Source organism: Sus scrofa, chromosome 13, assembly GCF_054392235.1.
Source record: "Sus scrofa isolate SSC_HxYL_T2T_F1_AM1 chromosome 13, Sscrofa_HxYL_maternal_Yorkshire_Landrace_v2.0, whole genome shotgun sequence".
In the NCBI taxonomy this organism is placed as follows: domain Eukaryota; kingdom Metazoa; phylum Chordata; class Mammalia; order Artiodactyla; family Suidae; genus Sus; species Sus scrofa.
The window spans coordinates 139,641,088-139,665,631 of record NC_139395.1 but is presented as its reverse complement, the minus strand read 5'-3'; the positions used below and the strand labels follow the sequence as shown (position 1 = coordinate 139,665,631).

Below are 24,544 nucleotides of genomic sequence, written 5' to 3'. Positions count from 1 at the left end.
TTTTCTGATAACCATCCCGACAGGTATGAGATATCACATTGTCATTTTGATTTGCATTTCCCTGATGATGAATCATGTTGAGCACTTTTTAATATATATCTGTTGGCCAGATATATATTATGTGTTCTTTGGCAAAAAATATATATTCACGTCCTTAGCCCATTTTTTAATTGGATTGTGTGTGTGGGGGTTGCTAATTGTGTTGTAGGTATCCCTTATGTACTTTGAAGATTAACCTCTTAGCTACTATGTGGTCCTCCAATCCCACTTTGGGGTATTTATCCACAAAAACTGAAATCAGGATCTCATCAACATTAGCACTTGCATGTTCATGGCTGCACTATTTACAATGGACAAGAGGTGAAAACAACACAAATGTCAATTGATGAATGTATAAAGAAAACGTGGTGTTATGCATACAATAGAATACCATTCATCCCTAAAAAAGAAGGGTATTCTGCAATATGTGGCAACATGGAAGAACCTTGAGAACATTATGCTAATGGAAATAAGCCAGTCACTGAAATGGTGCATTATTTCTACTTTTTTGAGGTATCTTAAATAATCAAATTCATAGAATCAAACAGTAGAATGGCGGTTTCCCGGAACTTGAGAGAATGAAATGGGGAGTTACTAGTCAATGGTTATAAAGTTCTAATTAAGCAAAATGAATAAGCTCTAGAGATTACTCTACAACTTACACCCAGAGTCAGCTGCAGTGAATTACACCCTCAAAAATTTGTCAAAAGAGTAGCTCTCATGTTGTGTCCTGACCACAGCAAAATAAAATTTTTAATTCAAGATTCAACATTTGAATAGTGCAATTTCCAAAAACAGAAAATTATAAAAAGAAATAATTTTTCCAAAACTGAAAAACATGTATTTCTTGTTTTAAGGGAACCAACAGAGATGTGGCAATTAACTATAAAAGGAACCACAATAAGACATGTTTATGAAATTTCAGAATGGTAGCAGTAAAGAAAATATCCTAAAATTTCCCAGAGTAGGGAAAAGGGATTGTATACACAAGTTCAAGAATCAGTTAGGCATTGGATTGTTCCACAATCATAGAAGCTAGCAAATAGAGTAAGACCTCCAACATTCTGAGATAAAATTATATCTCACCCAGAAGTTCATACCCAACCAGTTTTTTAATTAAAATGAGGGAGAAATAAAGATGTTTGACATATGATGTCTCAAAATCGTCTTTTCCTCTCATGCACTCATTCTCAGCAAGCTACTAGAGGAGGTGTTACACAAACAAAAAAAGACAAGTCAAGAAAGAGGAAGATTGGAGTATATAGGAAACAGAGGCTCTATCTCAGGAGAATGAGGAAGGGAATTTTTAGTTCGACAATTTTGGGAAATCTGTTGCCCTAAGAAGCAGCTCAGGAAGGAGAAATCCCTTCACAAGAGTGTTGTAAGGCTTTGCTTCCCATGTCACAATCTAAAGTGTCTTTCTGTGGTTTCCTTCCCAGGAGGCAGGAAACACTGATTGACGCCCATTATTGGAAGAAGACATGAGGTACATCAAGTTGATCTCTGAAGGCAGGGTATTTTCAGGTGGCTTACAAACAAGGTGAGAAGTAAGGAGACAGCAAAGGTTCAGATAACCTGCATCATGCAGGAAACCGGGAACCTTAAAAATCATCCTTTATCTATGTAGGCTATGATCTAGGACCAACTATCTGGCTTAAAAAGGCTCATTACCAAGGCAAAGATCAGGGAAGAGGCACCAGAGAGATATTCAAAAGGAAATATGCAGTAAAATAAATATTCCCCATTGGAAATTCCTCAATGGCCACATTTCCCTCACATACTCCTGTCTCTATATCCATCTAAAAATTCTCCAGCAAGTTATCATGGCTGGAACTTGGAAACTGCAATTGACTAAACTTCAGCCAAGTAGGAATTTAGTTTGAGGCCCTCTGGTTCGAGACAGGGCATAAGATTTCCATTTCCTCCTTTTCGTGGAAATCAACCTAAAGCAGCCAGCAGGATGAGAAGCAGAAATGCAAAATCTTCCTTCAAAGAAAGTAGGAGATTGCTGAAACCTCTAGTCACAAAACTAGAGGAAACCGGAAGAGTTAGGGAGAGTGTTGGAATTCCATGAGGTGTATGTGAGAAAGTGGAAAAGAGGGTACCCATTGCTACAGATCTCAGAAAGAGATCATCGAGTACATAAAGTAACTGAAGGTATATAGTGTACAGACAATGGCAGGTCCTTTGGACCTGGTTTTGATGTAAAAAGTGGAGGAGGCAAGGCTGAATGACACCGACAAAATATAATTCCAGGTAACAATCTAGGAGCAGAGAGAGAGAGACTTATATCGTAAGAAGCCCTAGAGCTGCCTTTTTCCATTATTGGGGAAAACTAAAGGCTGTAAAAACTCCTTAAAACCCAGAATGAAAAGAAAACTTCTGCTTATTTAAAATGTATGCTGGGCCCCACCTCCATGTGAATTTCCTAGATATAAATATCTGATGCAGAAAATAAAAAACATACCTCTGTCAAAAATGAGGTCACCAAAAGGAACTGCAAAAGATCTATGCAAATGTCTCATTAAAAACAAGTGAGTGGAGTTCCCATCGTGGCACAGTGGTTAAGAAATCCGACTAGGAACCATGAGGTTGCGGGTTCAGTCCCTGCCCTTGCTCAGTGGGTTGACGATCCGGCGTTGCCGTGAGCTGTGGTGTAGGTTGTAGACATGGCTTGGATCCCATGTTGCTGTGGCTCTAGTGTAGGGTGGGGGCTACAGCTCCAATTCGACCCCTAGCCTGGGAACCTCCATATGCCACAGGAGCGGCCCAAAGAAATAGCAAAAAGACAAAAAAATAAGGACATTTATCAGGGGAAAAAAGTTGCTTTGGATACCTTGAAAATTTTGACTATTTCACCATGAAATTAAAAAAACAAAAGATTTGATTGCAAAATTGAAAGGACACAAAATGTCCCAGGAAAAAGTGACACAGAGGCATACAGTAAAACAAAGCTACTGAATTTCAAAGACAAAGAATTGTTTGGAGAACTGTGCAAAAGTACTAAGTCATTTACAAAGAAAAATAAGACTGATCTCTATTTCCCAAGAGCAAATTTCCATACCAGAAAATAGTAGAGCAATGCTTATAAATCCTCAAGAGAAATTGTAACCAAAGAATATTTTATACACTCAAAATGTTACTCAAGTGCAAAGACAAGAAGTAAACATTTAGAACATCTAATGAGCCCTTCTTGTAGAAAATACTAGAATATGAACTTCATCTAGCCAGGAGATAAATGAGAAATGGCATTGAGACTGATGTGCTTTACTGTAGGACAAAGATTAAAGCAAATGTGGGGACTATGGTAATACTGCAGAATGTAAATGTAATAATCCTGACAAGATGGAAACAACATATCTAATGATTTGAGTAAGGGTTTGGGAGAATAAGTAGTTGGTAATATTTGCTGATTCACTAATACTTTATAGCAAGGGGTCAAAGATAAATGAAGTAAAAATGCTAGAAGTTTATTTAGCAATACAAAGGTAAATTTTAAGAAAAATGTCAACTAAAATTGATTGAAGGGAGGGAGCAAAAAGAAATACACTCATTTGTGACTCTTCACGGTGTGGAGTTAGATTCTGCCTAAACAGACATAGGATTAAAGGCTTTATTTTAAGTTACAATTATAACAATAACAATAACCTTTAGATCAAAAATAAGTAATTATCAGGAGTTCCCTTCATGGCTCAGCAGTTAACAAACCTGACTAGTATCCATGAGGATGTGGGTTCCATCCCTGGCCTCACTCAGTGGGTTAAGGATCCAGCATTGCCATGAACTGTGGTGCAGGTCAAAGACCAGGCTTGGATCCTACGTGGCTGTGGCCGTGGCATAGGCCAGCAGCTGTAGCTCCGATAGGACCCCTAGCCTGGGAACCTCCATATGCTGTGTGTGTGGCCCTAAAAAAATAGATAAATAAATAAATAAAAATAATTATCAAAGTATTAGAATAAACACACTCAAAAATTACAAAATACATTGCATGGTAGATAAAATATAAAAACATTAAATAATATGACAGAACTAAGCTAAACCATTTGCTCTGTAAAGACTATTAAGAGGATGAAAAGATAAGCTATATAGAATGAGAGGAAAATATTTGCAAAACACATATTGACAAAGAGCTACTATTTAGAATATATTTTTAAAACTCAAAACTCAATAGTAAAATGGGGACAGTTTGGTAAAAGGGAACAAACTTTCAGTTACAAGATGAATAAGGTCTGAGGATCTGATGTCTAATGTGGTACCTATAGTTGATGACACTGTGCTGTATCCTTGATATTTGCTACTAGAGAACTTAAATATTCCTGCCCCTCCCCCCCAAAAAAGGTAAATATGTGGCAGATGTGTTAATTCAGTAAGAAGAAACCTTTCCCAATGTATATGTATATTAAATTATTATGCTGTATACCTTAAATATCTTAGAATTTTATTTGTCAATTACGCCTTAATAATGCCAGGAGGAAAATTCCAACAATTTAAAAACCAAACAATCCAATGAAGAGACATTTTGCTGAAGAGGATAACCAGATTGCAAATCAATATGTGAAAAGATGTTCAACATTAGCTAATTGAAAATTGCAAATTAACTAAAACCACTGCCTATCTAAATAACTAAAATTAAAAACAGTGACAACACCCCCTGCTGGTGAGACTGCAGAGAAATTGGATGACTCATAACTTGGTGGTGGGAATATAAAATGGCACAGCTACTTTGGAAAGCAGTTTGGCAGTTTCTGAAAAATGGAACCTGTGTTTTCTATGCAACTCACCAGTTGTATTTCTGGGCATTTATCATGCAGAAGCCTGTGCTCAACTGTTTGTAGCAATTTCATTTGTAAAGTCCAAAAACTATAAACAGCTTAGATGTCTTTCAACTGCTGAATAGTTAAACAGACTTTGATGTTATTCCTCATGGAATGCTGCTGGGCAACAAGACACAAACTACTGATACAGAAAACAATTGAGATGAATCTCCAGAGAATTATGCTGAGTAAAAAAGTTTATATACTCAGTGTTTCTGTTTATATTACTATCCTGAAATGACATAATTATAGAAATGGTGAACAGATTCATAGTTATCATGGATTAAAGATGGGGTGAAAACAGGTGGAAAGTGGGTGTGGCCATAAAAGAGTAAGAGAAGGCATTCTTCTGGTGATGGAAATGTTCTGTATGTTGACGATGTGAATTTCAATATCCTGATTGTGATATTATACTATATTTTTGTTAAGATGTTACTTTTGGGGAAAACTGGATAAAGGGCACAGAGAATCTCTCTGTATTATTTCTTACAACTAACAGTGAGTAAACGTACATTTATCTCAAAATGTAAAATTTTTAAAAACTCAGTAGAGGATATTTTGGTTTTGGCCTTCAAAATTACTGACAATGGATGTGACAGAGCTGTTAACATTTGAAACACAAGTTATTTCAAGAGAACAATTTTAAAAATCACGTTTTGATGTTATTTGAGTATCAGCTACAGTTGTTTATTAGTATGTAGCATGAACTGGTGGCACTATTCACCAACAACATGGTCACCAAAACTCTTAAAAAAATCATAAGCCATGAGTGTTACAGAATTCGTTACTAAAACTAAGAGGACTACCTGTGTCGCAAGACATGTTTCTTTGAAAACTCCATCTTGTCCTTCTTTACTTTATCCCATCTTCATGCCTTACTTTATCCCATCTTCCTGCTTGAAAAACAGTAAATGACTTAAGCTTAAGAACTGTTATGTGCCTAGAGGTCAGAGTAAGAGCTTAACCTTTTACCCCCAAAGTGGCTTTTAAAATAGTAAAAGAACTTATATAATAGTAAACAAACCCTGCATCATCCACCCATAGCCACTCCTCACTTGATCTCATCTAAAGAGCACAATAAAGGCAGTGTGGTTTCTTGAGGCAGGGCTCTTGGTCCCTGAGACCTTGAGTCCCCCGGTTCCCACCTTTACTTAAGATAAATGTCTCTGTGTCTTGTTTTATGATAACTTTTTTCCTTAAGTTCCACAGCACCCATTCTTCAGCCCCATCCTGCTGAGCTGGCCTCGGCATACATGGAATAGTGTTTTAAAATCTCACCAGCAATCCCACTACTGGGCATATATCCAGACAGAACTTTCATTGAAAAAGATACATGCACCTGTATGTTCATTGTAGAATTATTCACAATAGCCAAGACATGGAAACAACCTAAATGTCCATCAACAGATGAATGGATTAAGAAGATGTGGTACATATACACAATGGAATACTACTCAGCCATAAAAAGAACAAAGTAATGCCATTTGTGGCAACATGGATTGAACAAGAGACCCTCATACTAAGTGAAGTAAGTCAGAAAGAAAAAGACAAATACCATATGATATCGCTTATATTTGGAGTCTGACATATGGCACAAATAAACCTTCCTATAGGAAAGAAACAAAGTCATGGACTTGAATAGACTTGTGGTTGCCAAGGGGGAGGGGGAAGGAGTGGGATGGACTGAGACTTTGGGGTTAGTAGATTCAAACTATTGCCTTTGGAGTGGATAAGCGATGAGATCCTGCTTATAGCACAGGGAACTATATCTAGTCACTTGTGATGGAACATGATGGAGGATAATGTGAGAAAAAGAATATATATATATATATATATATATATATATATGAGACTGGGTCACTTTGATGTACAAGAGAAATTGACAGAACACTGTAATTCAACTATAATAGAAAAATAAACATCTTACAAAAAAATTAAAAAGTAAAAATCTCACATAAACAAATCAGATATTGAATGTCAGCTTGCATCGGGAAATCAGAGCAACATGCTACTAAACAACAAATGGATCACTGAAGAAATCAAAGAGGAAATTAAAAAATACCTAGAAGCAAATGACAACGAAGATACGACACTCAAAACCTATGGGATGCAGCAAAAGCCGCTCTAAGAGGAAAGTTTATAGCAATACAAGCCCACCTCAGGAAACAAGAAAAAGCTCAAATAAACAGGCTAACTTTACATCTAAAGCAGCTTGAGAGAGAAGAACAGACAAGACCTAAAGTTAGCAGAAGGAAAGAAATGATCAGAGCAGAAATCAATGAAATAGAAACAAAGAAAACCATAGAAAAGATCAATGAAACGAAAAGCTGGTTCTTTGAAAAGATCAACAAAATTGATAAACCCCTAGCCAGTCTTAGCAAGCAAAAAAAAAGAGACGACTCAAATCAATAAAATTAGAAATGAAAAAGGAGAAGTAACAACAGATATTGCAGAAATACAAAGGCTCATAAGAGACTATGCAACTATATGCCAATAAAATGGAAAACCTAGAAGAAATGGACAAATTCTTAGAAAAGTACAATCTTCCAAGACTAAACCAAGATGAAATAGAAAAGATGAATGGACCCATCACGAGAACTGAAATTGAAACTGTGAGTAAAAAACTTCCTACAAACAAAAGTCCAGGACCAGATGGCTTCACAGGCGAATTCTATCAAACATTTAGAGAAGAGCTAACACCTCTCCTTCTGAAACTATTTCAAAAAATTGCAGAGGGAGGGATACTCCCAAACTCATTCTATGAGGCCACTGTCACCCTGGTACCAAAACCAGACAAAGATGCCACAAAAAAAGAAAACTACAAGCCAATTTCACTGATGAACATCGATGCAAAAATCCTCAACCAAATCCTAGCAAACCGCATCCAACAATACATTAAAAGGATTGTACATCATGATCAAGTGGGATTTATCCCAGGGATTCAAGGGTTCTTCAATATCCGCAAATCCATCAGTGTGATACACCACATTAACAAACTGAAAAATCAAAACCATATCATCCTCTCAATAGACATGGAAAAGCCTTTGACAAAATCCAACACCCATTTCTGATAAAAACCCTTCAGAAAGTGGGCATAAAGGGAACCTACCTCAACATAATAAAGGCCATATATGACAAACCCACAGCAAACATCATTCTCAATGGTGAAAAGCTGAAGGAATTCCCCCTGAGATCAGGAACAAGACAAGGACGTTCACTCTCACTACTACTCTTCAACATAGTTCTGGAAGTCCTAGCCACAGCAATCAGAGAAGTAAAAGAAATAAAACGAATCCAAATTGGAAAGGAAGAGGTAAAACTATTGCTATTTGCAGATGACATGATACTATACCTAGAGAATCCTAAAGACTCTACCAGAAAACTGTTAGAGCTCATCCACGAATTTGGCAAAGTCGCAGGATACAAAATCAATACACAGAAATCGACGGCATTTCTATACACTAACAATGAAAGAGCAGAAAGAGAAATTAGGGAAGCAATCCCATTTACCATCACATCCAAAAGAATAAAATACCTAGGAGTAAACCTACCTAAAGAGACAAAAGACCTGTACTCTGAAAACTATAAGACACTGATGAAAGAAATCAAAGATGACACAAACAGATGGAAAGACATACCATTCTATTGGATTAGAAGAATCAATATTATCAAAATGACTATACTACCCAAGGCAATCTACACATTCAATGCAATCCCTATCAAATTACCAAGGACATTTTTCACAGAACTTGAACAAAATATTTTAATATTTGTTTGGAAGCACAAAAGACCCAGAATAGCCAAAGACATCCTGAAAAAGAAAAATGGAGCTGGAGGAATCAGGCTCCCAGACTTCAGACTATACTACAAAGCAACAGTCGTCAAAACTGCATGGTACTGGCACAAAGACAGACATATAGATCAGTGGAACAGGATAGAAAGCCCAGAATTAAACCCATGCACTTACAGCCAACTCATCTATGACAACGGAGGCAAGACTATACAATGGAGAAAGGACAGCCTGTTCAGTAAATGGTGCTGGGAAAACTGGACAGCCACATGTAAAAGAATGAAATTAGAACACTCCCTAACACCATACACAAAAATAAACTCCAAATGGATTAACGACCTCGATATAAGACTAGACACTATCAAACTCCTAGAGGAAAGCATAGGCCAAACACTCTCTGACATAAACGACAGCAACATCTTCTCAAATCCACCTATCAGAGTATTGACAATAAAAAGAAAAATAAACAAATGGGACCTACTCAAACTTCAAAGTTTCTGCACAGCAAAGGAAACCCTAAACAACACAAAAAGACAACCCACAGAATCAGACAATGAAATTGCAAATTCGCTTCTTTGCAAGTGAATCGACGGGCAAGGGATTAATCTCCAAAATTTATAAACAACTTCTGCAGCTCCATACCCAAAAAACAGACAACCCCATCCAAAATGGGCAGAAGATCTGAAGAGACAATTCTCCAAAGAAGACACACAGATGGCCGAGAAACACATGAAAAGATGTTCAGCGTCACTCATTATTAGAGAAATGCAAATCAAAACCACGATGAGGTTCCACTTTACACCAGCCAGAATAGCCATCATCCAAAAGTCTACAAACAAGAAGTGCTGGAGAGGGTGTGGAGAAAAAGCAACACTAGTACACTGTTGGTGGGATTGTAAATTGGTGCAACCTCTGTGGAAAGCAGTATGGAGATTCCTCAGAAAACCAAACATAGAACTACCGTTTGATCCAGCAATCCCACTCCTGGGCATCTATCCAGAGAAAACCGCGACTCGCAAAGACACGTACTCTAATGTTCATTGCAGCACTATTTACAATAGCCAAGACATGGAAACAACTTAAATGTCCATCAACAGAGGAGTGGATCAAGAAGAGGTGGTACATATACACAATGGAATATTACTCAGCCATTAAAAAGAATGAAATACCAGCATTTTTAGCAACATGGATGGACCTAGAAACTATCATGCTAAGTGAAGTCACCCATACAATGAGACACCAACATCCAATGCTTTCACTGACATGTGGAATCTGAAAAAAGGACAGACGGAACTTCTTTGCAGAACAGATGCTGACTCACAGACATTGAAAAACTTATGGTCTCTGGAGGAGACAGTTTGGGGGGTGGGGGGATGTGCCTGGGCTATGGGATGGAAATCCTGTGAAATCAGATTGTTATGATCATTGTACAACTACAGATGTGATAAATTCATTTGAGTAATAAAAAAAATGAAAAAATGAAAAAAAAATAAATAAAAAATAAAAAATTTTGTTCACTATTTGAAATGACTGGAATGCTAATCAAAAAAGTGGAAGATTGAAAGTTAAAGTCCTTCTTGAACTGCAAGAAAATAAGATCAACCTTGGAAATTGTAGTGAAATTTATCAACAAATGTATATTAATCTCAGTTACCACCTTCTTTGCATGAGTTAAATAAAGATGGGCTTAAAGACATATTTGGAAATATACTTTGAGTATGATGATTAGATTTAAAGATCTGTATCATTCATACACATGTGATTATGTAAAAATATCAGCCAAAATTTGCAGAATAACATAGGTAGATAAGATGCCTATTTATAAACCATTGTATAATTTGTATCAGTGTGATTTAGGTTTTTCTATCTACAGTTCAAACTTTTATATCCACTTGTTTGGAAAGAAGATATAATTCTTTTAATAGCATCTCCAACTACATATTTGTTTGAAAAAGGTTTTGATGTACCACTGCAGTTACTGCAAAGATGAACAAGAGGTAAACTGCTAACGTGTAAAGGAGATGTGACATTCCTTTAAATTTAGAACTAAATTAGCATAGGCATTGACTTAGCAAGGATCTTAGTTTTGTCATACAATTTTTAAATAAAGTGCCGCTTAAAATTTAGTTGTCTAGGAAATCTGTGATGTGAGCTCCCAGCAGGGAGATGAGCAAATTGTGATCCAGGAAGAGAGGAGCTGAGAGCCTGGCGGTTGCTAAATGGATTGGAAGGCGCTTCATTGAGGCCTGGGGAGGCTTCTTGCTTGTTGAGGGCTTCTGGCCCTCACGTGGGAAGGTATGCGGATCTCTTACAAATTTATCTAATGCATGAGCATGAGTCCTCACTGTGTGCCAAGCCCCTTGCTGGGCTGCAGATGACGCGCTGCGGCCAGACCGAGAATGGATGAAAAATAGACGGCGGCCAACAGCACAGCCAGAATCCCCCACGCTCCGACAGCTCCGTGGAGGGGTGGGGTGTCGGCGAGGGCGCGCTCGCGCGGGGGAGCGGGGCCTTTAGCCTGTGAAACCGCTTGCCCAGCCTCCGCGCGCACTTCAGGCTCCAATTGCGGTTGAACGGCCGCTGGTGGAAGCCTTCGGTAGTTGCTGGCCCAGACGCCAGTTGGGGGAGACGCGTCTCTGAGGCTCAGAGTCACCGAGGCCTCAGCTGCCCTCTGCGACGCCGCAGGGGGCTTCGGAGATGGTAGATGTGGTTTAGGTTGATTGCTTGGGGACTGGGTGTTGCCTCTGGTCCAGGTAGCCTAAGGCCCTGCTCTAATCTCTTAAACCTTCAGGTCTGGTGCCCCTGGTCTGGGAAAAGAAGACCTGCAGACACTGCCCGCTGGAAAGAGCCGCTGCTGGGAGTGGGTAAGAAAGTTCCCTCCCCATTCTGCCTCAGCCTGGACCGCTGGAGCAGGGTCGTTGGCTGCAGACCATGTCACAGCTCAGACTCCCACAGCAGTAGCTTCTGAAGCTCTGCTCTCATTGTCACCACCTGTGTCTGGCTTGGAGAGGCGGAAGGTTGACTATGAAGGAGCTTTGAAGGGATTCCTGCTCAGGCCGGCCAGTTGCCTTTCTTGGTGTCCGTCTGTTGTTGCCCAGCTAGAGACCACAAAAGCTTGACCTTCGGAACACCTGGGATGTGAGTGACACTGATTAATCAGTGGTTTAATCAACAGAGGCAGGTGTCTTACCTACCTACTTCATCCCCTCACTACCTCTTAACCTGGGCTTCTCACCAGCTCAAAGTTTTCTCATTACAGCCGATGTGATTTTGGAGTCTCCTTTAAGGTCCCGTTCCTCAAAGGTGGTCCAGAAAATCGCACCACTTCCCAGCTTCCTGGAAAAACGTAAGTTCCAACCAGGACCAGCTTCATAGAGGGCTACCTGGTGCAGTCACAGGGCTCCACTCTCAGAAGGACACCTTGCTCAGAGCACCCCTGTGCTTGTTTTAATGCTCTGTGGTAGAAATCGTAAAGTTTTTTTGTTTTTTGTTTTTTTCCCTTAAGGCTGCAGGTGAGACATATGGAAGTTCCCAGGCTACAGGTCAATCAGAACTGTGCCATAGCCACCGGCCTCCATAGCAACGCCAGAGCCAAGCCTCATCTGCTTCCTACAGCACAGCTCATGGCAATGCCGGATCTTTAACCCACTGAGCAAGGCCAGGGATTGAGCCCACATCCTCATGGATACTAGTTGGGTTCGGTTCTGATGAGCCACAACGGGAACACCTGAAATCCTAAAGTTCTTAATTTTTGAACAAAGGGCCTCATATTTTCATTTTTCACTGGGCTTGGCAAATTATACACCAACTCTCCTCTTTTCCAAAAGGCTTTCTTTGATGACATTCAGTTATATAAAAATATAATTATGAGTTGTTTTCTAGCCCTCTCAGTAGCTACTAAGATGTCAAGAGACAGAGGAGGAATGATTCTATTGACTAAAGTCAGAGTTGTTGGAATCTTGAGAACTTTGTGATCCAGTGCTCACTCCCTCCTCCTCCTTGTATTTTTAGGGCTTTTGAAGGATGTGCAGAATGTGAATGTGCCAAGCCTCTGAAGGCAGCAATGTTTGGCTCCTTGCCTAAGACGAGAGGAAGATGAGGAATCAGCTAATCCTGTATTAATGGGTGTTCTGGGACAGCTTTTACAGGTGCCCTGGAAGGGCTGATGCAGGTGAGTGGGGGGATGCAGAGAACAGAGGCTGCATTGTTTGACATGATTCAGAGGAAGTAAGAGACTTGGAGAAGGAGGTTCTAAATCTGTCCTGTTCCGTTGTGTAGCCACAAACTACAAGGGGCCATTGAGCACTTGAAGTGTGGCTGTCTGAAATACATGTTCTAAATGTACACACCAGATTTCAGAGACTTACTTTTTAGCGTAAAATGTTCTATTTTTGAAAATTAACTGTGCGTTGAAATATTTTTGATATATTAAGCATTAAAATTCATGTGTTCATTTTTACTTTTTAATATGACTATTGTAGATTTTTAAATTTTATATGTGCTCACATTATGTTTCTAGCCTAAAGATTTGGAGTGTTAGAAACTGCTTATTTTAAAAGTTTAGAAAATGTTGCCTCTCCTCAAAAACTCACATTACCCTTCACCTTCCAGAGAGTAATAGTACCCTTACCCACCATTGCTCTTATCACCCACCTTACTAACCCTGTAACTAAAGGCCCTAACATTTAAAGAAGTTGAGCCTAACCACAAGTGGTCTAGAATTGCAGAATTATAGTCACATTTACAGGAAAGAAAGGCTCAAATTTCTATCAGCTGTTGCCAGTAGAATCAATTCAGGTGATGGTGGAGCTATTTATGCTACTTTGGCTGTTTAATTGTTCAGATTGGCAGAGAGGAACATATTGAGAGACTGCAGAGAAGGTAAGGAAGAAATAAGCAAGGGAGGATGGCCACCTCACCAACCTTGGCTCCAAGTCGTTATATTGTTAATAAGTTGTGAGATTACAGCAGCCATGGCCTAACTTCTTTTGGTCAGTCACACCACCTTAAAAAGTAACTGGCTTCATTTAAGAATTTCCTGGTGCTATAGTCTGAAGCGTAGATAAGAATGGAAAGTAATCTGTAAATTAAGCTCTCACTTGAGCAGCTTCCTCTGGTTATAAAATGTACAACAGGCAGACTCTAGTCAATGTATGAATGGCTCTTAAAAGCAGTGTGGTGTGAGTGAAGATGTTAGCTCTCAACAGATGTGTATGAGATGCTGGTCTTAACCCATTCTTTCTAGAGGTTCTCATTCCCTGGAAAGCAGCTCCAAAGGTGTATGTAAGAGAACTAAGTTAGATGTCTATCAGATAGATGTATACTAAGAAGAGTTAGCTTGTTCTTATCCTGATGTTTGACTTTTGGCAGTGAAGGTATCTTGACCTATAATTTTCTTTGTTATAAATTTTTAACTAAAAATTCAGTATTTTCAGTGGACATAGGATTATTCAGATTATGTGCTTAATTGAGCTTTGGTAGTTTCTGCCTTGTAAGGACTTTATTTCATCTTTTTTTAATTTATGGGATTGTATTGTTTATGATACTGTCTTATCCTTTTAATGTCCTGGGACCTGTAGTGATGTCCCCTTTTTCATTCCACACATTGGTAATTTGTGCCTTCTCTCTCTTATTAGTCAGGCTAGAGCATTCTGATATTATTGACATTGTGGGCTGAATAATCCTTGGTTGTGTGACACTTGCCCTTTTAGGATGTAGGATGTTTAGCAGCATTCCTGGCCACTACTTGCTGATGCCAGTAGCACGGTACTCCCTTCCCTGACCCTACCCATATGGTGACAAACATATCCTGACATTGCCAAATGTCTCCTCAGGGGCAAAATGCCTCTGGTTGAGAACTGCTACTTTAGTGGTTTTTTCAAAGTGATCCAAAAAAGAAAAAAGTATATCTTTAATGTTTTGCTTTAATACAATTAATAATTATAACTATTATGTAACTTATTATAACTATTTTGGGATATCTTCCCTTTTTTGTGTGTGTAGTTGCAAGTTTTGTTTGGTGTCATAGTCTTTCTGTTGGAGGAAAGTTTTTTTAACCTTTGTTATCTGTTGATATTTTCTTCATATCTGACATTCATTTTTACTGGGCATGGTATTCTCAGTTAATAGTATTTTTTCCTTCAGTGTTTTAAAGATGTCAGGCCATTGCATTCTGGGTTGCATGGTTTCTAAGTCCCCCAGTGTAATTCTTAGTTTTGTTCCTCAGTAATGTATCTTTTTTCTATGGCCACCTTTAATATTTTCTTTTTAACTTTGATTTTTCAGCAGTTTGACTATGATGTGTCAGGGTATGTATTTTTTTATATTTATCCTGCGTGAAAATCTTTGATATCCCAGGATCTGTGGTTTGGTATATTTTGTTATTGGGGGAAGATTCAGCCTTTCTTTCTTCAAATATTTCTTCTGCTATTCTCTTCTTCTAAAATTCTAAAGCCCTGCTGAAATTTCCTATCTGTTCAGGTCATGTTTTCCACTAGAACTTTAAGTATGTATGATTAATATAGTAAAGTTATTTTAAATTTCCTCTCTCATTGGTCTAACACTTAGGTTCTCTCTGAGTCTGTCTGTGAATTGCTTTCACTCTTGACATTGTTTTGTTTTGTTTTTCCTATGTCTCATATGCCAGGCATCTTGTGTAGGAAAGTAAAGATTGTGGTAAAGAGAATGTATGCCTCAAAATAAGCAGGTTTCTTCTGCTAGGTCAGTAATGTGGTGTGTTGAATGTGTTGAATTGATCTAACTGGTAGTTAAGTTGGATTTGGATTTTATTGTTCCACCTTCAGTATATGACTACTTTTTATTTTCTCTAGGGTTATTTTATGCTTAGGGTGTTGTTGCCTGGATAATCAGAGGGATTTCCTCAATGTTCCTGTTTCACTCTCAGCTTCTAGCCTTTCCCGTGAACATTCGTCTCAAAGGGATCTCTCTCCATGTTTTTGCTTTTACCTTTGCTGGTTGCCTGGTGCTTGCTAGCTTGGGAGTGGGGGCCAGAGATCTCTTGGTCCTTCTGGTCCAGCCTTTCTTAGGCAAGCCTTGTCTTCTTGGGCCTTGAAAGAGGGGGCTTTCTCAGACCTTTAGTCTCTCTGTGGCAGAGAACATTTCTGCCTTGTGTCTTTGATAGGTCTTGAGAAGACAAGAGTCTCCTGACCCTCTGCCAGTGCAGGAGCCCTCTAATTTTATTGGCATGGGGTCCTGGGCTAAGACCGTTTCCTGTTGTTGCTTACCCAGAGGTAGGAGTTATTTGTCCTCCCCTTCTTCTGCTCTTACTCAGTATCAAAGGTGCTTCATACACACCCTGGAGGAAATAGAGTTTGCTGTCCCTTCTTCCCCAGTGGCTTAAAGCTGTCATTTATAGGTAGAGGAGTGTCTGGGAAGTACTTGTGCCTTCCCCGCAGTGGGAGCTTACTCTTCCTCCAACAGGCCTTCACTTCCAAGAGAGACTCTCTGGTCTCTGGTTTTGCCCTAAATCTTTCTCATCAGGACCCGGTAGAGAAGAGACTGAAATTCTAGCAAACTCACTTTTTGGCTGAAGCTCCCAGGGGTTCTAGATTCTCAAGCTAGTCTACATTTGGCCTTTAGCAATCTATTAACAATTTTAGCTGAATTCTTCTCACCTTGTGTTGTGTTTAATGTCTATTCTTCTGTGCCCACATCCTATTGGTCCTTAGTGGGGGTCAGTCTTTCCCTGAATTTCAGGCTACTGGATTAGTCTTCAGCACTAGCTGGGGCGACCAACCATCCCAGATTGTCTGAGACTGAGGAGTTTCCCAGGACCTGAGACCTTTTAGTACTAAACCCAGAAAAGTCCACTTGGTCATCCTAACCTCAGCTCTCTGATGAGTTCAAGAAAGGTTATTTTGTAGTTTTTCTGGTTGTTAAGGTGAGAGCTTGCTCTTTCTACATCTCTCCATCTTTCACAGAAGCCAAATTTCTGAAATACTGATACATGTTGACTCTAAACAAAAATAGTTCTTGAGAGGGAGTTCCCATCATGGTTCAGCAGTTAACGAACCTGACTAGCATCCTTGAGGATGTGGGTTCAATCTCTGGCCTCCCTCAGTCGGTTAAGGATCCGGTGTTGCCGTGAGCTGTGGTGAAGATCTCAGACACGGCTCGGATCCTGAGTTGCTGTAGTGTAGGCCGTCAGCTACAGCTCTGATTGGACCCCTAGCCTGGTAACCTCCATATGCTACAGGTGTGGCCCTAAAAAAAAAAAAAAACAAAAAGAAAGAAAGAAAGAAAAAAAAAAAAAACTTCTTTGAGGTAGTAAGAAGTCATGTGGGAAACATGTTTCTTACTAAGGCAAAAGGGGTTCTTGTGAAATCTTCCCTAAACTTGAGAATAAGAAAAATGAGTTTAGTCTCTGTGGGTGAGGAAAAAGACTGAAAACAGTGATAAGCTTTCTGCAAGAATACTGACTGTCTTGGGTAAACAGTATGTGTGCATGCACCTGCATATGTAACTTTGCTCTCAGATGTCTGAGGATACATTTAATTTACTTTGCTGTGGGTGGGATGTCTGGTCTTGTATATTTTGTTTCAGGTATTGTGGGAGCCAGGAGTGTTTCTGACCTCTATGGCCAGCATCCATGGTTATGCTGTACATAGCCTCAAGGCAGTGCTCTTTATTTTGTGTAATAAGGAAGGCTCTATCATTTTCTCAATTTCTCTTATCAGTATCCTTAGCTGTTCAGGATAAATAACTCATGCCTCTTGATGAGCTTCAAAGCTGTGTATGTGACATATTCCTATTAAGTGATTGAGATAGTTTGATTCGTCTAGCAAAAACAGCACAGAAATCATAAGACTAGAAGCATGTATAATCTCAACAGTTATGGGGTTTATATGGCTCTAGATACAATAAATAATGGCTAAGACTTGTATAAGTTTATTGTATCTCAGGAATTACTCTAAGAGTTTTACATTAATTAACACACTGAATCCTCATACAGATAAATTTCATAATTATAACTTCATAACTATAATGCCAGCTATTACTTTCCACATATTACACATTAGTAAAATGAGGAACAAGGAGGTTTAATAGTGTTTTCTTTTTTTTTTTTTAATTTTCCCATTGTATAGCAAGGGGATCAAGTTATCCTTACATGTATACATTTTTTTTCCCACCCTTTGTTCTGTTGCAATATAAGTATCTAGACATAGTTCTCAATGCTACTCAGCAGGATCTCACTGTGAATCCATTCCAAGTTGTATCCGATAACCCCAAGCTCCTGATCCCTCCCACTCCCTCCCTCTCCCCCCGGGGGGGGGTCACAACTCTTTTCTCCAAGTTCATGATTTTCTTTTCTGAGGAGATGTTCATTTGTGCTGGATATTAGATTCCAGTTATAAGTGATATCATATGGTATTTGTCTTTGTCTTTCTGGCTCATTTCACTCAGCATGAGAGTCTCTAGTTCCATCCATGTTGCTATAAATGGCATTATGTCATTCTTTTTGATGGCTGAGTAGTATTCCATTGTGTATATATACCACATCTTCCTAATCTGATCATCTGTTGATGGGCATTTGGGTTGTTTCCATGTCTTGGCTATTGTGAATAGTGCTGCAATGAACATGAGGATGCATGTGTCTCTTTTAAGTAGAGTTTTGTCCGGATAGATGCCCAAGAGTGGGATTGCGGGGTCATATGGAAGTTCTATGTATAGATTTCTAAGGTATCTCCAAACTGTTCTCCATGGTGGCTGTACCAGTTTACATTCCCACTTAATAGTGTTTTCAAGGTCACACTGATAGCTAGTGGTGGCATTGGGACTTGAACCCATGCAGTCTGTTTCTAGAGTTCTTTTAACCACGACGACAGTGGTCAAAGACACATAAAAACAAGAAAACAAACAAAACCCACAAACAAATGAACCACACTGAAGAAAAACAAACATGTAGATACAGAGAACAGAGGAGTGGTTACAAGAGAGGTGGGGAAGGGAGGAATGGTGAAATGGGTAAAAGAGGTCAACTGTATGGTGCCAGGTGGGAATTAACTTTTCATGGTGAGCAAGCTGTAGTCTATACAGAAGCTGAAATACAATTTTGTACACATGAAACCTACATTATATTATAAACCAGTGTTACCTCAATCATTGTTTAAGTGATTAAGACACAGAGGAAATAAATATTTCAACCTGCAGGAGGGTATATGGGAGTGGGAGTTGTGTATATGTGAAAAAAGGCTTTTAAATAACATCTTGCTTTTAGGTTATGTACCAAACAGAGATGTGCAGAAAACTAAAAGAGGACGTGCTAAGAAAAAGGATTCAGAAAATGTGCAGTGATGCCTTGGACTCACTACGAGTCACTGGAGTATGAATTACACAGATGTGATCAAATACTGGATGAAAACTTCACGTGACACAGATAACCTGGTAATAGTGGAAATGTGGAAAAAACAGCTTACAGGAAGATTGCTACTTCATTGTCTAGTATTTTCTGTACAAAATACTTGAATACTTTCAGTTTCTAAACTGAAGATGACTCAGAAGCCACTTGCCATACAGAAAAAAAATTGAGGCTGACAAATTATTAGTGTCATTTTATGAGGAAATGTGAATGATATGTATAAAGAACTTTGAAAGTGACAAGGACATTGGCAGCTAACATGAAGCATCATAAGATTCACAAATGACTAGAAAATCCCACAACCTTCCAAAATAGTTCTTGTGACCTAGAGGATGCTTAGGAGAGTAGGACAGTCAGAAGGTATAGCCGTAACTTTGGATGAATCTGTAGCAGAGACCCTGACTTCTTTGCAAGAGTAGGGCGCTTTGAGGACTTGTGATTGGTTTTCAGGCCAAGTGATTATTCCAACAAAATATAGTTTGTAACTATGGATGGGAGGCTTTTCACCTAGCCTGAGAAAATCAGTAATATCCTTTTTATACCTGACTGGGTGACCCAGATGCCTTATATGGCTCTCAAGTGGAACTCATTTATATATGACCCTGACATTCTCACAGAGGCAGAAAGTGATGGTATTTGCGTCTTTACCTCTTGGGAGTAGGAACCTCCCCCTTTCTTTTAACTTAGGGGAAAAAAAAAAAAAAAAAAGCTTTAAGTTTTTATATGGTACATGTTTTCGTTAAAAGTGTTAGTTGTTTTGCAGTTTTGCAGGTATTTTTACATTGGGAATGAAGAATTAAGGCTGTAAATAGAGATAGCATCAAATCTCTGAGGTTTTTTTTTTTTTTTTTTCGTCTTTTGTCTTTTGTCCTTTTAGGGCCGCACCCACAGCATATGGAGGTTCCCAGACTAGGGGTCTAATTGTAACTGTAGCCACAGGCCTCTGCCACAGCCACAGCAACACAGGATCCAAGCCGCATCTGCGACCTACACCACAGCTCATGGCAACGTCAGATCCTTCACCCACTAAGCGAGGCGAGGGATCGAACCCCCCATCTCATGGTTACTAGTCGGATTCGTTTCTGCTGAGCCACGACAGGAGCTCCAAATCTCTGAATTTTAAACAACTTTTTAAATGGAGCTTTCAGAAATGTAGATATTTTTTTTAACTTTGAAAGCTAATTTTGAGGGTTAATTACATTGGGAACTAAAGTTGAAGTTATATCTTACAACTTTAATAACTTTTTACCCTTTCTACTTTGGGAATTGATTTTAAATAAGGGTGGCAGGATGGTGGTGGTGGGTAAGATACATTCAGTGGCATTTGACCTACATGACTGAATGGAAGGACAGCCAGTGATCTCACTGTGCATTCAAATATAAACATATCATTTGATGATTACGCTTGTGTAATCATCACTGAGATCAAGAGGTAGAAAATTGCTTGCATTCCAGGAAGTTTCTGCATGTTGCTTCCAAATTTCAGCCCTTCTCCCTCCCACATGTGACCACTCTCTTGACCTGTATAATAATTCCTTTTTTTAAACTAGCAGTTAAAGTATGGCCTGGCATCAGGATCATCTGGGAATTTGTTAGAAATGCAAATTCTGGGGCCCTTCCCCAGACTTAATGCACTTAAACATTTTCTGTAGGATGCATATTTATGTGATTAAAGTGCAAAGCAGTGTCTTCTCAAACTTTAGCATGTATCATAATAACCCGGGGGCCTATTAATGCACAGGTCCTAAGAGCTACACTTCGAGTTTCTGATGACCTATTTGTCATCTGAAATTTGTTGTCTGTTTTATTCAGTACTTCTTTTTCCTATATGTTGGGCCTGTTTGGCTCTGTGTTAGCATTGCCTTTGAAAGCTTTTTTTGTAGGAATAATTGTGAGGTCTGTAATGAAAATACCTTGCTCCAAGGAGTATTTGGATTTGCTTCTACCAGGCACCTCTGGGCACAGCCAGTCTGGGACCAGCTCTTCAAAGTTTGCTATTTCCTGGATAACTCAAGGGATTGTTATTCTGTTTTAATTCTCTTCAGATTATTCTAATTCTTGTTCACCTTCACTCGGAGATCCTGGAACTGATATTGTTGTAGCAAAGGATCTCCTATCCGACTCCCCAACTTGCATAGACCCAGAATTTTGTTTTCTGTCCCCTTTTGCACCCTGAAAGGCCATCCGTAAGGAGATTCTTATTTTCTGGGATTATCTCCAGGCATGTTGACTTCTCTAGATTCTTGGCTGCACTTTACTTTTGCCTGAGAATTCCTTACTATTTTATCAACTCTTTGATGCTTTTAAAAAGATTACTTCAAATATATTTTATCCAGGTTTTTAGTTGTTTTCAGCAGTAGGACTGATGTGAACAACCTAAGCTACTGTTAGCAGAAATGGGAAATCTGGAAAATGCATTACTAGTGCACAACAGTTTTTCAAAATATTGTGCTTTTTCAAAACATTAAAAATACATGGATGTTGATATCCTTAAGAAAAAAATTCTGTCTTTAGCTTACAACTTTACCCAGACATGGGACCCACAAAAGCACTCCTTGGGAACAGATTGCCAGAGTTGCATATTTGTGACCTTTAACCAGTCCAAGATGTTATATTTTATTAGAGGCTTCCAAGGTACACATTCCACAATTTCAGAAAGCCTCGTAAAATGCAGAGATGTGCCTAGTTCAGGATTCAGTTTGTGACACGTTCTATGATGTTTAATTTTTCTCTAGCTTTAACCAGTTTGGGGACATGAAATTCAAGAAGCATAAATGGTGTACACACCATTTATGCAAATGGTGTACAGGAAGGTTTCTTTCTGGGGTAGCATATAGAGTGCCCTAAACTATTTATGTCAAGTTCTAAGCAGTTGATGGATAATATTTTAACTACCCCCCCCAAAAAAAAAGTATATCACATCATCTTTTTTTCCCATGTCAGGTTGATCCCTTGGAGTAGGCAAGATGCTCAAAAAGAAAATATCCCTTCCCAGCCTGTTCCTGAAGAGTCAGAACACATTCTTTCTGGTCAAGGATGAGTCTGTTTTACTTATCTTTAGTTCTTTTGAAGGGTATTGGAAATGGAAGTACACTACTCCTACACTTCATTTGGAAGATAAACTGGTAGGCTTTTCAGAAGTCAGAGGTTGTTAGGATTTGGTGAGGCACATCCTCTTGAGTACTCTAATGAGGGCTTAACAGTGAGGATTTAAAGCAATCCCTATAGGCTAGGCTTGGGGTAGGAGTGAACAAACTCTGACAGCTATTTCTAGGGTCTCTTAAGGATGCTTGACAGTTACTTGATGAATGCCAGGATTCATGTGAAGGTGGCAAGGGTTGATTGTGTTAGAGCCCATGCTCCCCAGAAGCTCGGGGGTGTAGATAAATGTCAGAATTTAACTCTGATGGTAGCAAGAATTAGCTTATCTCAGATGAAGGCTATTACTCAACTAGTTAGAGCCTTAAGGTAGTAGAGCAGGTGCTGCTTCCCAGTGCCTTTTCTTTTCTCTCCCTGAGATGTGCACTGAATTCGTGCACTTATGGGACTGGAGCAGGATCGGAGTCCCACCAGAGCAGAGGAACACTGAGTCCTCTCAATCTGTGTTTCTCTTTATCAGTTTAGAGGGCAATGTCATTGATAGGTAAACCAATAAACCTGTACTCTAGCTGCCTTGTTACTGGACCTAAAGTTCATGTTTTGAATACAGACTTTCACATTGAACGAAGAATATAGGAAGTCTCCAGCTCAGGGCCACAAATAATATTTCTTTCCAGCCACAGAACTTTTTACATTGCAAGTCATGACCCACCACTATCTACCCCTTAGTTAACTGTTGTCTAGACCAACAGGTTTGACTCCAGACCAATATGATGCCGTCAGTGTTTTCATATAAGTCATCACTGAAAAATAGAAATATTGATTTTACAAATAATAAACTTCTTTAATACAAATTCCCACTTTATACAAGGTATGGAGAACCAGGACCATGTGAAATCCCTTTAGTTTAGCCACTTCCTTATGGATATATCTCATTGAATCCCATGTGTTTTGGGAGTTGTCTAGGATATGGTTATTTTCCCCATTTAATAGCACATGGTCCTTCCTTCCCAGATATAATATAGTATTAAGGACAAATGGTTTTAGACCACTGCTGCTGCATATACAGTAATTGTATCACAGATCACTGAGGTTACGTCATCAATTTGAACTTTGGAGATTATATAGTGAATTCTCTTTCTGAGCCTAATAAGGATTTTGAGGAGACATTTAGTGGCTCCCAGTGCTAGTCTGGTTAGTCGCAAATAGCAACTCCCACTGTATTCCTCAGGCAGCCATTGGTGTGCATGTGGTCCTCATGTCCAGTTAGCTGGGATAGTTAGGAATGGCTCTACACTTTACCAAAACCCTTAATATGGGTGTTATAGGATAGGACCTTTTTAAACATCCTTGATGTTACAAGTACTAGTGCCTATTCTGTTCAGTTCGGCCCCAGGGGAAGCATATATAGATAGGATTGGAGGCTATGCTTAGGACAGGAATGGCAGGGACCAAGAAGTGTCTCAGGGTTTGAGGGAATGGGTCATTTCTCTGATAGCTGCAGTTAAGTGGCAGCTACATCTAACCCTGTTCAGGCTAATAGAGATTTCATAAGTCTAAAGTACCCCCATCCCCATGTATATTTTCTTTCATAACTCCAGTAGGGCCTCTGTTATCACGTTTAAACTTAGCCTTTGCATAAGCTATCCAGGTTCTGAAATTTGCCTGGTTTTACTTGGTACCATGATTTCCTGTCTTCAGTTGTTCTGGAATGAAGTATGTATCTTCACAGTTAGGATCTGTCTTCTATATATGCACCTATTGACTAATTTGGTGACTTGGCAAACAGCCAAATATATATAGTTGAGTCTTTTCTTGAGAAAAGTCAATTATTAAGGGTATTCTCATTTACCTGAGATGTCTGGTGCAATCATTTCAAGGGAGAACTGCTATGTTAACCAGTATTGTTGAACCAGAATGAGGACCTCTAGCTTACTGGCTGTAAAAACTTTGTGTAAATTGATGTCATGGCCAAACCTAAAATTTATCTTCAGTGTGGGTACCAGATATCTCTTTGAATTTCTTCCCAAGTTTCAATGCAGAGTTAGCTCCAGCCCAAAGCTATATGTCATTGGCATTGAGCTTTTGGGCAACCAGAGCCCAAGCCCTAGAGGAAAGGACTCTCCTATTCACTGCCTTTACTGGGAACTGATACCTGGCATAGTACACATGTCTGTCCTGCTGCACACCTTTGTCTTACTACATTAGTTTTCACTGAGAAGACTTTCAAGCAAGAATGACCTCAAGCCAGTGCAGCCATTGTTTCCAAGGAAGGGGATGGTACTCTTATTGGGATTGGCGGCAGCTCAGTTTCTTCCCTTGTATCCTTCCTAGCTTTTTCTGAGTGGTTGGATCCAATTAGCCAGTCATAGGAATTGTGGTAGAAAGAATGGTGAAATCATATGCTAGGAATAGATCACAGTT

General features: G+C 39.2%; 1 long non-coding RNA gene across 3 annotated transcripts; it reads left to right on the top strand.

Moving 5' to 3' along the window:
- Positions 1-1,478: 1,478 nt before the first annotated feature.
- On the top strand, positions 1,479-22,931 carry LOC100519216 (uncharacterized). 3 transcript variants are annotated; one of them, XR_014824511.1, is made up of 6 exons: positions 1,479-1,579; positions 10,771-10,938; positions 11,435-11,507; positions 11,903-11,989; positions 12,655-12,814; positions 18,881-19,201. It is a non-coding gene; the product is annotated as an uncharacterized LOC100519216 (long non-coding RNA). The 3 variants fall into 3 exon arrangements; XR_014824512.1 differs by lacking the exons at positions 1,479-1,579; positions 10,771-10,938 and adding an exon at positions 10,990-11,343 and having other exon boundaries at positions 18,881-22,931; XR_014824510.1 differs by lacking the exons at positions 1,479-1,579; positions 10,771-10,938 and adding an exon at positions 11,258-11,343 and having other exon boundaries at positions 11,435-11,781.
- The last annotated feature ends 1,613 nt before the right edge of the window (positions 22,932-24,544 follow it).